The 14,182-nt window shown below is 33.2% G+C and overlaps 1 pseudogene; it reads left to right on the top strand.

Annotated features, from left to right (window-relative positions):
* The first annotated feature begins 382 nt into the window (after positions 1-382).
* On the top strand, positions 383-2,761 carry LOC111381092 (annotated as a pseudogene).
* The last annotated feature ends 11,421 nt before the right edge of the window (positions 2,762-14,182 follow it).

Genomic DNA, 14,182 nt, shown 5'->3' with positions numbered 1-14,182 from the left:
TTCTATATTCTCTCGAAACTCATTTCGAGAAACTATATTATAAACACATCGAATGATGTAAATAAATATCGAAAATAGTTAAACGTATATTAAACGTGTGTGTTAAAAAATACATATAACTCGTCTTTTTCTTAAAAAAAATCAATTATTTTATTAATGTTTATTATTTTTTCGCGACAATAATTTTTGACGTTCCTAATAAACTTTTAAATTTTTTTAATATTAAAAGAGACATCATTTAAAAAATTAAAAATTTAGATAACAAGCTGACTTTATAAATTCATCGATGATTGTATAGTAGTCGAATGCAAAAATCTTCTATATTCTCTCGAAACTTATTTTGAGAACTATGTCATAGACACAAATACGGTAAAGTGCAAATATGATAAGTAGCTTGCAAATACGGTCGGCTGTAAATATTGTAAGCTGTATATACGGTAAGCTACCTACAAATATGATTTCGCTTAAACACTCTGTGCTGTGCGGAGTGTTGGCTCCGCACAGCGAGAGCGCAACACTTGCGGAGTGTTTCGCCCCAACACTCTGCGCTGTGTGAAGCGTATTCTTTATTTCTAAAATGTAAAAAGTTACTTATAAATAAAAAAATCACTTTAATTTATTTAAAAGTAGTAAAAAAATCTTATAATTGTAAAAACTACTTATAGATAAAAAAAAATATTAACTTCAACATTTTTAAGTAAATATTTAGAGTTTAAATTAAATATTAATAAAAAGATTACACTATTTAGAATGTAAAAAGTTACGTATAAGTAAAAAAAAGCACTTCATGTTATTTAAAAGTAATAAAAAAACTTATAATTGTAAAAACTACTTATACAGTTAAACCTCGATAAAGTAATACCCTCGGGACCGGAAAAAAATATTCATTTAACGAGGTTATTTATTTATCGATAAATGAATAAATTATTCATTTATCGATAAATAAATATTTATTATTTTAGAGAGAGCTTTTCAATATAAAATATGTACATTGTATGTGGTAAGAAAAATCAAAAGACATTAATCAAAGTATTATTTGAATCTAGGGAAGCTCAAAAGTTTTAGTGAAACTTAATGTCTCTAAAAACTAAGTTCACGTACATAGCAAATGAAAATGTTGAGTCTTTACCTATAAAAACTAGATGTTTGGAAGACATATTCCAAGCACATACAATATTTTGTTTCCTCTCCAATATCTTCTCATCATTTGAAAGGAGTAAACAAATCAACTTTAACCGATAAAATGAGGAGTGCAATATGTGAGCATAAGAAAGAGAATCCAACTATTAGCAAAAAAGATATGCAATCATGGGTGCAACAAAAGTTTGATTTGACTATTAGTCAATCAAAAATATCGAACACTCTCAAAAGGGCGTTGGAATATTTGTCAAATGAGATGAAAAATAGCGATGTTAAAAGGCACAAATCGGCAAAATACCCTGATTTAGAGAAAGTTTTGTATAAGTGGTTTTTTCAAAGGCAAGATAAAGTGAACATGTCTGGAGAAATTATCCAAGCAAAAGCAAAAGAGTTTTTTCAAAAAAATGTATGGTGAAACTATTCCAGAATTCAGCTTTTCTAGTGGATGGTTAGAACGTTTCAAGATAAGATATGGAATCAAATCTTACCAACGTTTTGGTGAAAGTGGTTCAGTTATCATGGAGAACATTGAAGATGCTTTACCTGGAATACGATCAAAACTAGACCAGTTTCAGTTGAAGGATATTTACAATATGGATGAAACTGGATTATTTTACCGATTGGAAGCTGATCATTCACTTGTTACCAAGCAGCTCGAAGGACGCAAAAAAGATAAGGAGAGAATTACTGTTGTTGTTTGTTGCAATGGTGATGGATCTGACAAAGTACCACTTTAGATTATTGGTAAGTATGCAAATCCTAGATACTTTAAAAATGTAAACATGAACAATCTTAATTGCAAGTATCGATCCAAGAAGAAAGCTTGGATGACTAGCTTACTTTTTCAAGATTTTGTTGGTTGGTTTGATAAGAGAATGAATAGCAGGAAAGTTCTCTTAATAGTAGACAATTGCCCAGCTCATCCAAAGGTAGTTGAAGGCTTGAGAAATGTAGAGTTATTTTTCTTACCTCCTAACACAACATCTAATATTCAACCATGTGATGCTGGGATTATTCGAGCATTCAAAGCTCATTATCGTCGTCATTTTTATTCTAGCATCTTACAAGGTCTTGAGGTTGAAGCACCAAATTCTTAAAAAATTAATATTTTGAATGCTATTAATTTTGCTAACATGGCTTAGAATTTTGAAGTGAAGACAACAACAATTGCAAATTGTTTTCGGCATTGCAAGATTCGATCAAAAGAAAACAATGTTCCCAAACCAGAAGTTGGTGAATTAGATTAAGGTATCCAATGATTAAATGATTTCATCTCTAATTTACACTATAGAAATGTAATGGATGTTGAATATCTTTGAACTATCCTAACAAGAATGATGCAGTTATGGAATCACCTACCGACGAAAAAATTATTCAATTGGTAATGAACAGTAATGATGATAAGAATGATCCTGAACCAGATGATAGTAGTGTTGTCCCAAATGTGTCGTCAAAAGAGACATTTCAAGCAATAGTCACCTTAAGCAACTACTTGCTACAACACGAGCAAAATATTTCGAAAGTTGTGTATGCTCTACAAAAAGTTAAGGATGTGGTTCATTTTGGTTTAGGTGGGAAGAAAAAACAATCAACTATAGATGCATATTTTCAAAAGGAATGATTATTGTAAGGGTATTGTTGATTGATTGAAAGATTTTGGTCTATATATTTTTTTTTCTCAATGAAATCCAATAATTATTATTTTATATTTCTATTGGACCCTTAAGGATTCAAATTTTTTTATTACTTAATGCATTTAGCGAGATTATTACTTTAGTCCATTGGCGGCCCAAGTCGGGATCGAAAGAAATTATTATATAATCGAGATTATTACTTTATTGAACATTACTTTATCGAGGTTTAACTGTAGATAAAAAAATATTAATCACTCATTCTCTTATAATTGCAAAAGCTACTTATTGTTGGAATATTGTGGTGTTAATGAAACAGGATTATCGCATACCGTATATGTAGTTTATATACTGGTTTTAAGCATACCGTATATGCAATATACCGTATATGCAGCTTACCGTATTTGCAAGTAACTTACCGTATATACACCTTACCATATTTACAACCCATCATACTTGCAAGAAACTTATCATATTTGCATCTTTCTGTATTTGCATCTATGACATATTTCTCGAAATGAGTTTCGAGAGAATATAGAAGATTTATGCATTCCACTACCATACAATCATCGATGAATTTATAAAGTTAACTTGTTATCCAAATTTTTAATTTTTTTAAATGATGTCTCTTTTGACATTAAAAAAATTTAAAAAGTTTATTGGGAACGTCAAAAATTATAGTCGCGAAAAAATAATAAACATCAATAAAATAATTGATTTTTTTTTAAGAAAAAAGACGAGTTATATGCATTTTTTAAGATACACATTTAATGTACGTTTAACTATTTTTGATATTCATTTAGATCATTCGATGTATTTATGATATAGTTCTCAAAATGAGTTTCAAGAGAATATAGAAGATTTATGATAGATTTTATAAAAAAAATTAAATAAATCACGTAATGGAAAAAAAAATTTTGACACACCCAAAAAAATAAAATAAAAATGCCAAGAGCAATTTTGCTCCATGCATCACGGAGCAAATGCTTCATGATGCACGAAGTTGCTCCGTCAGCGGCTTTTTTTTTTTTTTTTTAATAATGATGCTCAGTGTCAAAAAAAAAATTTATTGGGTGATTGATATTTTTTTTTCATTAGGTGATTTATTTTTATATTTTAAAAAAAAAACCTATCACAAATCTTTATAAATCTTCTATATTCTCTCGAAGTTGATTTCAAGAACTATATAATAGATACATCGAATGATCTAAATGAATATCAAAAATAGTTAAACGTACATCAAATGTGTGTATTAAAAAATTCGTATAACTCGTCTTTTTTCCTTAAAAAAATCAATTATTTTATTAATGTTTATTATTTTTTCGCAACAATTTTCTAAATATAATTTTCTTTTTTCGTTGGTAATTGATATATTTTTTTATACAAAACTATTTTACCCTTATATAACGTAACACAGAGTATATTAAATCATGTATATTGTTTATTATCACTTTATAATTTATATGAGTTATAAATTGTTATATTATTTTTCATACTTTTCTCCTTTTCTTTACGTAACATCTATAAAAATATTTATATAATTCTTTTCTCCATTCCTTTACACAAAAAGTAATCAAATTTGTAGATTTATTGAGAGAAATTAATAGATATTTTGACACGATAATATTACCTAAAAAATAACATAGCCCGTGCATGGTGGAAACTTCTCCATTGCAATTTTTTCCTTATTATTATAGTGAATGAAGGGCAAAAGTGAATTACTTAGCACAATTAATGTTGAAAAGAAGGATACCGTTAATCAAATCATTACAGAATATTGGATTAATTTGACGTCGCAACCTACCAACTTGACCATGCGATGGATATATTACTATTTATATTAAATTTTTCTACTTAAATTTTACTAATTCAAAATTTACCTGATTTTGGTTTCATAAGGGTGGTAGGTTGTGGGTTAATTCAGATGACGTTGAAGAAGTAAATCTTCACTTTTAATAATTAGAATAATGCTACATTGATGGAAAAATCCGGCCAGATGCAGTAATAATTATTCACTGTTGTGATATTTTGGTGTTTAAGGGTTATCTGGATATTAAATAATTTGATAAGTTCAAGGATCAAGACTTCGAAATATTATGGCTCTTCTAATGCGAGCAAACAAGACTAGTTAAAAAAACAATGTGTAAAATACTAAAATATTTATTCGTTACCTTGTTCAATTCGACGTGGTTTCTACATTCTTATAGCGTACACTTTGTATGAAATTTGACTCTTTGTAGGCGCAGTGTACATACAGCTCTTATTCCCTAACCTGTTAGGGCACATCTCGCGCTTTACCTCCCTCACAAAACTCTAGAGGCGGGCGGTGAGGGCACTCAAGGTTGGGGTTCAACCTCTTTTTTTTTTTTAATAATTAAAAGAGAAGGATCCGGGTAGATTACTTAACATCTTTTTGGTTTAGCAAAAAAAGTTAATAGAAAATTAAGTTAAAATCAACAATTTATTTTAATCATATATCTAATGGTATTCACAATTTTTATCAACTTTTATTAAAATGTACTAAAAATATTATTTTTAGCTAAGAGAGAGTTTGATGGGGGATTAAAATTAGATTTTTTAATAAATTGTGACAAAAGTTTTCAAAATATGTGGTTGAAAAGTTATGGGACTCATTCAAGATATTTTCAGTATTAATTGTTTGATTTTAATTTAGATTAAAATCAGATTTTAATTCAAACTCTAAATCAAACATTGGCTGAATTTTGTTTGTGAAAGCATATTGAACCGTTTATAACTTAGAATGTGTTTGATTGACATGGAAAATATCACCTAGAAAAGAAAATATTTTCCATCTTTTGTGGAAAATAAAAACCACCTCTACCTAAGGAAAATGTTTTCCTTAAAAACAAGGAAAATTAGGCATTTTTTCAAAAGTTGGAAAATGTTTTCCATGGAAAAAAAATAGCAATCAAACACTTCAAGTAAGAATTTGGGTGGAAAATATCAATTTTTCATGGAAAATAAATGTAATCAAACACACCCTTAATTCTTTTCTTTTCTTTCTCTTATTATTATTATTATTATTATTCTTCTTCTTCTTCTTCTTCTTCTTCTTCTTTCTAGGGGACTTTTTTGGAAATCATAAAAGTCTTATGGAAGTCAAAACTTAATTATTAGCAAATTTGGGGACAATTTCCAGTCACAAAAATTAAATGAGGTTGTTGGGATAAATAATTTCTTTGATAAAAAATAATTAAGATAGCCATGATTAAGGATACCTAATGATTGATGATTAATTCATAATTACACTCTCAAAACAGCCCCAATACTTATACACAATTACATGATATATAGAACACAAAATTATGACTTTCAATTCGTGGATTCAATCCCCTAAAGCTTCCAATAAGCAAAACATAATAACATATAATTAAGAAACAAACTCAACTGATGTAATTAATTACTTCAATCAAACAAGTTTACTCTATCACAAAAGCTTCATCATCCATGAATTCTCTTTCCCTGAAAAAGAATAGAAAGACAAATCATCAAAATCAGAACAAAATATACGTACGACTCGACTACCTCAAACACTATTATCTAGTATTATGCACCAAACATAGAATTACACAATCTTACATTTCCTTTAGTTTTGCGAACTCGGGATCCTTTAGATTTGCGACGTGCCATGCTTGTTTGATGATGTATTTTAGGCCTGTCACTGGATCGATTTGGTGGTGGAACATGGGTGTGAGTCTCTGGACCTCTATAATCAATTTCATAAATCTCTGGATCCACAGCTTTCAAATTCAACTTCCCTACAATGCCACAAGTTCTTACAAGATAAAATTAGAAAAAACTGAAGTTGGTGATGATATTTCTGTATGAATAGTGCAGTCTCAAGCTCGAAAGAGAAGGGTATAACCCGTGTGAAACTTTGTCAAATCTCGTCACACAAATTCTAAATGGGGAAAAAAAAAAATTTATGCATCAACGTTGTCGTCGTCGTCGTATATTCTAAATTGAAGTTAAAAGCTTGTATATATTTTTCAAAACCGGTGCCAAGCCGGGTAAAGAGAAAAGTTTGCGGTATGCTAATGACCATTATGAATCCTATGATATGAATCTTAAGGCCACATAGATCATGAAGTACTTGATAAGATTTAATGACGGAGAATTTCATCGAAAAAGGTCAAACAAGCATCGGCATCAAAGGTTACGGTCATCCAATAGGGGTATGGCTACATCATCGAGGAACGAGCCCCAAACTCCAGAGTGGAAGGGACAGTATTAGAAGTTAGGTTGAAAGATGAAAAGTTATTCACGTAGTTAATTGACTCAAATTTTCAAGAAAAATGCTTACTTTGTTGTTGTAGTAAGTGAAAGATATATGAACAAACCTCTTGAAAAGCACAGTGTGACATCGAGGATGAGAAGGAAGACGAGGAGAGTGGCAACGAAACTAGGCTTGAGCTCCATGGCATGCAACCCCAAAATGAAGATGAAAAGAAGAAATATTCTTTTATTTTGTGTGTATGGCAAGAGACATGCAGTCAGCAGTCAGCACTCAGCTGGAAGAAGCATTGCCTATCAGTTAACGTAATGCACAAATTTTGACAAAGCGAAACCGTCACACGTCACAGTCTGCACAGCAATTGATTGCAAGGACCCGATTAAGATGTGTTGGGTTGGAACATTTATGTAGAGGACGTAGATCTTGGAAATTACTGCATTTGGATCCAAGGAAAACAAAGGAAAGGAAAGGTCCGAAAGGAAGAACTTTTCTTTGCCTGTGTAGATTACCCTCGCGAATACATACACCGTACTGAATCTTGTCCATTGTATTGGCAAATTCGATCTAGTTAAGCATGTCTAATGTATATTACATCATTGTTCTATTAAATTATGAAGTCTAACTATTGTCTCTGAATAGAGTCTATAAGCGGATGAGCCACTGCCTATTTATAAGAAAAATTAGTGTAAATTTTGATTTTGCTATAATTTTTCTTATAAATAAAGAGTCGTTCGTTAGGATTTAAATATCATAAAAAAAAGGTCAGAGAAAATGGGTTTCCACTCTCCTCTTGTAAACTTTTTTTCATTAATACAGTAGCGAACAATAACATAATCTTACATTAAGGTGAGCTTCTTTAAAATTTTGCTTGTTCTTGTATATCTATTTTCTTTCAGCTATTTTATTGTTGTAGATGGTATAAAATTAGGATTTATAATTCTCAACATCTTCAATTCTTTTCTTTTTTTCCCCTTCGTCTTTCCTTTCCCTTTCTTTTTTCTATTCAAAAATCCCAAACAGTGGTTATTGATAAGGAAATTATTTTCCTTATGACCTGGACAGTGGACAGTCCCACGTGTTTATTATTGAAATGTCTTAGAAGAGACACCCCTTTTGGCAGACCAATTCTTTGGCTGGACTTCTCTGTATAAAAAACCTACATTTTCTTTCATCAAACTTGTGGAATATAAAATTACACACCACGTTATGCAATAATTTTAAATTTGCATAGTATTCTTGGAATTTAGAAAGAATATGAGCACCCCTTTTTCCCTCTGCAGGCTCGGACCAGACTGGCAATGCACGTTCAAAGTACTACACTATTGTAGTTGGAAAATTTAACGCACTGCAACATAGTATTGATTATTAGGCAAAGTCATTTCCATAAGCCCGCCATAGATGAAATTATTAGTCGGTGAACAATATTTTGGCCATGGGAGATACCGAGATAGTGCATATATCTTACTCTTAAGTTGAATTGAATTATTGAATTAAAGAAGAGAGACGTCTCATCTCTAACCACGTCGCTTATACATTGACATGAGGAGGCGATCTGAATGAAGTATTGCCTAACGATGCGGTCACAATTTTTTAAATTTAAAAAAATTTGGTTTATATGCATATTATCATGTTGGGGGTGTCAAATGGGACGAGCTCGACTTGCTCCACTGAAGTGTGGCTTGGCTCACCCCTCGAGCTTGCCCCTTGGTGGGGTGAGCGGCTCACAAGCTTATTCGTATGAATCAATCACTATTCGATTCAAATCCGTAGCTTGTTTCACTTGACACCCTAATTATTATATTATATATGGTGAAACATGGTGCGTGTTGCAACATTTATGGAGCAAGCGCATACAAATAGAGTACTTGAAACGGAATCTCACATTTCCCGACATGTAATAAGAGCAAGTGGTCCTGCGAAAAATTAGGTCTTTCCATCGACATTATTAAGGGCCCTAAGTTGTAAAGGCATTGGTTGGATGGATTGTCCGTTTTAAAGAATTGTCCTTTGAATTTAAAGGCGTATGGCCCTTTAATTTCGAATTATTTCTCTTAAAAAAAAAAAAGTGTCCACTAGAAATTTTATTTGAACAAAACCCTACTGTCACAACCAACAGTATATTAAATCCATATTCCATGAATGTGATCAAAATGTTAACCTTATAACTCCCCTAGATCAAAATTGAAACACAGCAATACAGTTAATAGCTAGAATTTTTCTAGAGGAAGAATTTGGCTTACAACTTGGTACGTATGGCTAAGTCAAATTGGGTAAGCATGGATATATGAGTTGTACTTACTCGATTGGAATCTAATAGAGCAAATTAGATCTTAGTTCTCCCATGACCAACTCGAAGAGGTTGAAATGGGGGAAAAATAAGAGATTAAAACACCATAATATTTATTTGTTGCACCATGTTTTAATTACACTTAAGGCCGTCGATCTTTGCTTATTATAATATTTTTAATTTTTTTTTTATCGAATTCTTCTTTTCAACATTTTAGTAATTAATAAATCTCATCCTTGACGATGTTTTTGTCAAAATATTTAGTCTGTGTGCTTTAAAATGATAAACATATTTTATCGCACTTTTGCATTTTTTATTTATACCATGATAGAAAAATAAGTCATTTTACGCTGTCCAATGAACATTTTGGACAAATATGTAGTGAAAGCAATGATGGAAGTTGGCCATAAGATGGAAGTAGGCCATAAGCTAACTCCAACGAGTTCTTCCTTGTACGGATTTACTGGTGACAACATCATTCCAAGCGACAAAATTACTCTAGCAATAGAGATGGGGATAATTCTATTCATGGCTCCCATTTCATGGAATTTTTGGTAGTGGATAACCACTTTGCCTATCATAGCGTGCTTAGGAGACCAGCTTTAAACAAGCTATGGGCCATCACATCCATCCACCACCATCCATCTATGAAAGTCCCAAAGCATAGCCACAATCAGGGAAAACCAAAGAAGTGCAAGAGATTGCTACACCAAATCCCTTAGAAAAGCTTAGCCAAAGGATGTTAATGCCATTTTAATGGACATTGATGTAAATGACGATCTTGAATAAGGGGATGACATCGATATCATAGACATCTCTGAAGAAACTGTTTTTGAAATTCAGTCAACCCTTGAAGAAGGGAGAGTTACTGAAGAAGTGACTTATCTTGACGAACTGAATCCCTGCATAATTGATAGTGAGGCAAAGACAACTCCGATTGAAGAGCTGAAGAGCTTTACAACGGATCTTCAGGACCTCTCTAGGTCCTTATAGGTCAAGAAAAACTGCCAACAATAGCAAAGGAAAAGCTGAAGTACTTTTCTTGTGAAAAATTATGTCTTTACATGGAAGAATTAGGGCATGGTTGGTATTGATCCAAAAGCTAGTTATCATCACCAAAAGATCGATCCAAATGCCATCCTCACCAGCAAAAAATGAGAGACCTTAACCTTGAAATGTATGGGGCCTTTAAAGATGAGGTCAAGAAGTTGATTGACAATTGCTTCATCCAAGAATCAACTTATTCGAAGTGGGTATCAAACCACATCCTAGTAAAGAAGCATAATGAAAAATGGGGGATATGTGTGGACTTTTTCAATCTTAACCAAGCATGCCCTAAAGACAATTTCCCACTACCACAAATAAATCAACTGGTTGACTCTACAATTGGACATGAACTGTTAAGTTTCATGGACGCTTACTCAAGTTACAACCAGATCCCAATGCCCCCCCGCAGACGAGGAGCATACGTCTTTCATAAGGAACAGATGTCTGTATTGCTACGAAATAATGCCTTTTAGGGATTAAAAATGCGAGGGCCACATATCAAAGATTGGTTAAAATGATGTTTGTTGACCTCATTGGAAAGACTATAGAGGTATATGTGGATTATATGCTTGTAAAATGCTTGAAGATGGAATATCATGTTAAGCATATCAATGAAACATTTTAGATATTTCGGAGGTACAGAATGAGACTTAATCCCCTCAAATGTGCTTTCGAAGTTGCCTTAATGAAATTTCTAGGCTACATGGTCAATCAAAGGAGCATTGAGGTCAACCCGGAGAAGATTAGAATTCTGATGTAAATGAGATCACGTCAAAGTCCCAATGAGGTACAGAGTCTTACTGGGCATGTAGGAGCCTTGAGCCGCTTCGTCTCAAAGGAAATAGATAAATTTCTCCATTTCATTAAAGTTTTGAAAGGAAAAATAGGTTTCAATGGACAGAGAAATGTGAAATAGCCTTGCAAGTGCTAAAGAAGCACTTAGGACTTGCTCCTCTTCTATCCAAACCTAAAGTTGGAAAACATCTGTAGCTATGCTTGGCATTGACTACCGAGGCCATTAGTTCAGTGCTTGTAAGGGGAGAGGAGGGTCACCAATTGCTCGTGTATTATGTGAGTAAAGTACTCCTTACAGCAGAAGCTCACTATCCGAACATGGAGAAGCTAACTCTCTCCCTTGTAATGGCTTCTCGAAAGTTGAGGTCATACTTTTAGGCGCATACCAAACAAGTGCTAACGAACTTCCCTCTTAAACAAGTGCTACAGAAACCCGATGCTTTTGGAAGATTATTGAAATGGACCGTAGAACTTAGCGAGTTCGGTATAATATTCAAAGCGAGAACTTCAATGAAAGGACAGGCCCTAGAAGATTTTGTATTCCAGAAATGGAAAAGGAGATAGAATCTACCGAACCGCCCACGTGGAGATTTTTATTAATGGCTCCTTAGGGGACACGGGATCCTAAACAAGAGTGTCTTAGTCAGTCTGGAAGGACACAACCTCAACTGTGCAATAAGGTTTGGCTTTAAGGCCACCAACAATGTAGTGGACTATGAGGCCCTTCTAGTTGGCCTCGGATTAGCTAGGAAAATTTAAGTAAAATGATTGGTCATCAGCAGGGACCCTTAGTTAGTAGTTTTAGCCGGAGATAATGGGAATTTTGAGGCCAGAGATAAAAGCATGGCAGCTTACCTTAAACGGGTAATTAAGCTCTTGCTAGCCTTTGAGAATCCAAGTTAGCACAAATCTCGCGTTCATAAATGCTCACGTCGACACTCTTTCAAAACTGGCAAGTAGCAAAGATTCCAAATTGCCAACAATTGTCCTAATAGAGCACCTTCCTGGACCCTCTGTTACTAAAGTCGAAGAGATAATGTAAGTTAAAGACACTGCCCAGTGGATGAAGCCAACTGTAGCATTCATCAAAGAGGAGGTGCAAAAGCTTAGAAAGCGAGCCGCTCACTTTGTCTTTTAGGATGACATTATATACAAGCGAGGCTTCTCCTTGCCCCTGCTTCGATACATAGGTAGTGAACAAGCGACCTATGCGCTTCAACAAGTCTTGAGGGGATATGTGGCAACCACGCTAGAAGATGGTCTTTAATACGGAAGTATTGAGATAGGGATATTATTTGCCCATGCTAAAAAAGGATGCATTGCAATTTGCAAGGAAGTACGATAAGTATCAACACTTTGCAATGGTCCAGAGGCAACCCTCTCAGAAGCTAAGTGTTATTTTAGCCCCTAACTATTCACCAAATGGAGGATTGATCTCATAGACCCCCTACCTAAATGATGAAGTGGTGCCAGTTTTGCCGTTGTTTCTATAGACTACTTCACAAAGTAGGTCGAGACTGAACCTCAAGCTAAAATCACTGATGCTAATACTTTCAAATTTTTACAGAAAAATATCATATGCCGGTTCCAAATTTCGCATTAAATTGTTTCGAATAATAGGCAAAAATTTGACAACAAGAAGGTCAAAAATCTATGTGAGGTGTTAGGTAGCAAGAAGTACTCATCTTCCCCACATCAACCTCAGGCTAACGAGCAGGTAGAAGCTGTTAATAAAACCATCAAATACATGCTCAAGAGGAAATTGAACACTTTTAAGGGGGCTTGGGTTGATGAATTGCCTCAAGTTTTATGGGTCATCGGAATTACTAGTAGAACACTAGTAGAACAGCCACGGGATAGACTCACTTCTCTATAGCTTATGGAGCCAAGGCTATGAGTCCAGTCGAAGTGGTTCGGCCATCTCATCGCGTACATTTTAATGAAATATCTAACAATGAATTAAGAATGTTTGAACTAAACTTCCTTGAGAAAGAAGTGATGGATCCCAAGCAAAACTGGTTTATCTACCAGCGAAAGATGACTTGATATTATAGCTGTAAGGTTAAGAAGAAGTCGTTTCGCTTGAACCACCACGTGCTAAGGAGTGTTCCTATCTTCTAATGAGCTAGGAGTGGGAACCCTAGACCCTAATTGGGAAGGTCTCTATCGCATCAACAAAGAGGTTCGACCAGGATCCCACAAAATTGAAGGCATGATTGGAAAGGCAGAGCATCTGTGGAAGTACTATCAGTAAGAATGTAAATGTACTTCTATAAACTGTTTGAATAAAATAAAAGTTTACTTTAATAAAAGTCTTTACTACAAAGAAAAAATACCTCCCATTGGGAAAGTCATAGCCAAGCTTCAAAAAGGGGTTTCATCTATAACTTTGTATTTTCTCAAGTATTTTACCATATTTGTAATGCATTGTTATAAATATTCCCCTCTTTATCATTTATATAATATGGGCTAAGTATTTTTGTTAGGATTTATGGTATTAGTTTAACTTAACTTTAATTAATTTTAATAATTGCTCTTTAATGTTAAGTTATTTATTTTCATGTGTTTTACTATTGTTATTTCTTGCATTTTCATTTATGTGTCTAATGAATGGTTATGTTTAGTGATTTGTACACCTTCGAGACCAAATAGTAGAAACTCTAGATTTGTGTAAGGGATAGAGATATACTCCTAATCCTGTGTGATCCATTGAATTATTTTCACAAAGATTTAATGCGATTGTTTGGGTTGAATCAACATAAAAATATAGTAGGTTAAACTAATTAATTAAGGTTAATTTCGCTCTAGAGAGCTAATTAACTAAAATTGAAAATTGGACCTAACATCGTAAATAAGTAATTAATTAATTGACTTGTAGATAATTAATTAGGCGACGGTTAAACTAAACCACGAATCCCAACCGCGTTTTTTCTCCAAATTTTCAAGTGTTTATATTTCTTATTTTGTAGAGTTATAGTTAATTTTTCCTATATTCAAAAATCTAATTTTATTGTGTGTTTATTTTTA

Source organism: Olea europaea, unplaced genomic scaffold, assembly GCF_002742605.1.
Source record: "Olea europaea var. sylvestris unplaced genomic scaffold, O_europaea_v1 scaffold2255, whole genome shotgun sequence".
Classification (NCBI taxonomy): Eukaryota; Viridiplantae; Streptophyta; class Magnoliopsida; order Lamiales; family Oleaceae; genus Olea; species Olea europaea.
This window is presented reverse-complemented; position numbering and strand designations above follow the sequence as displayed.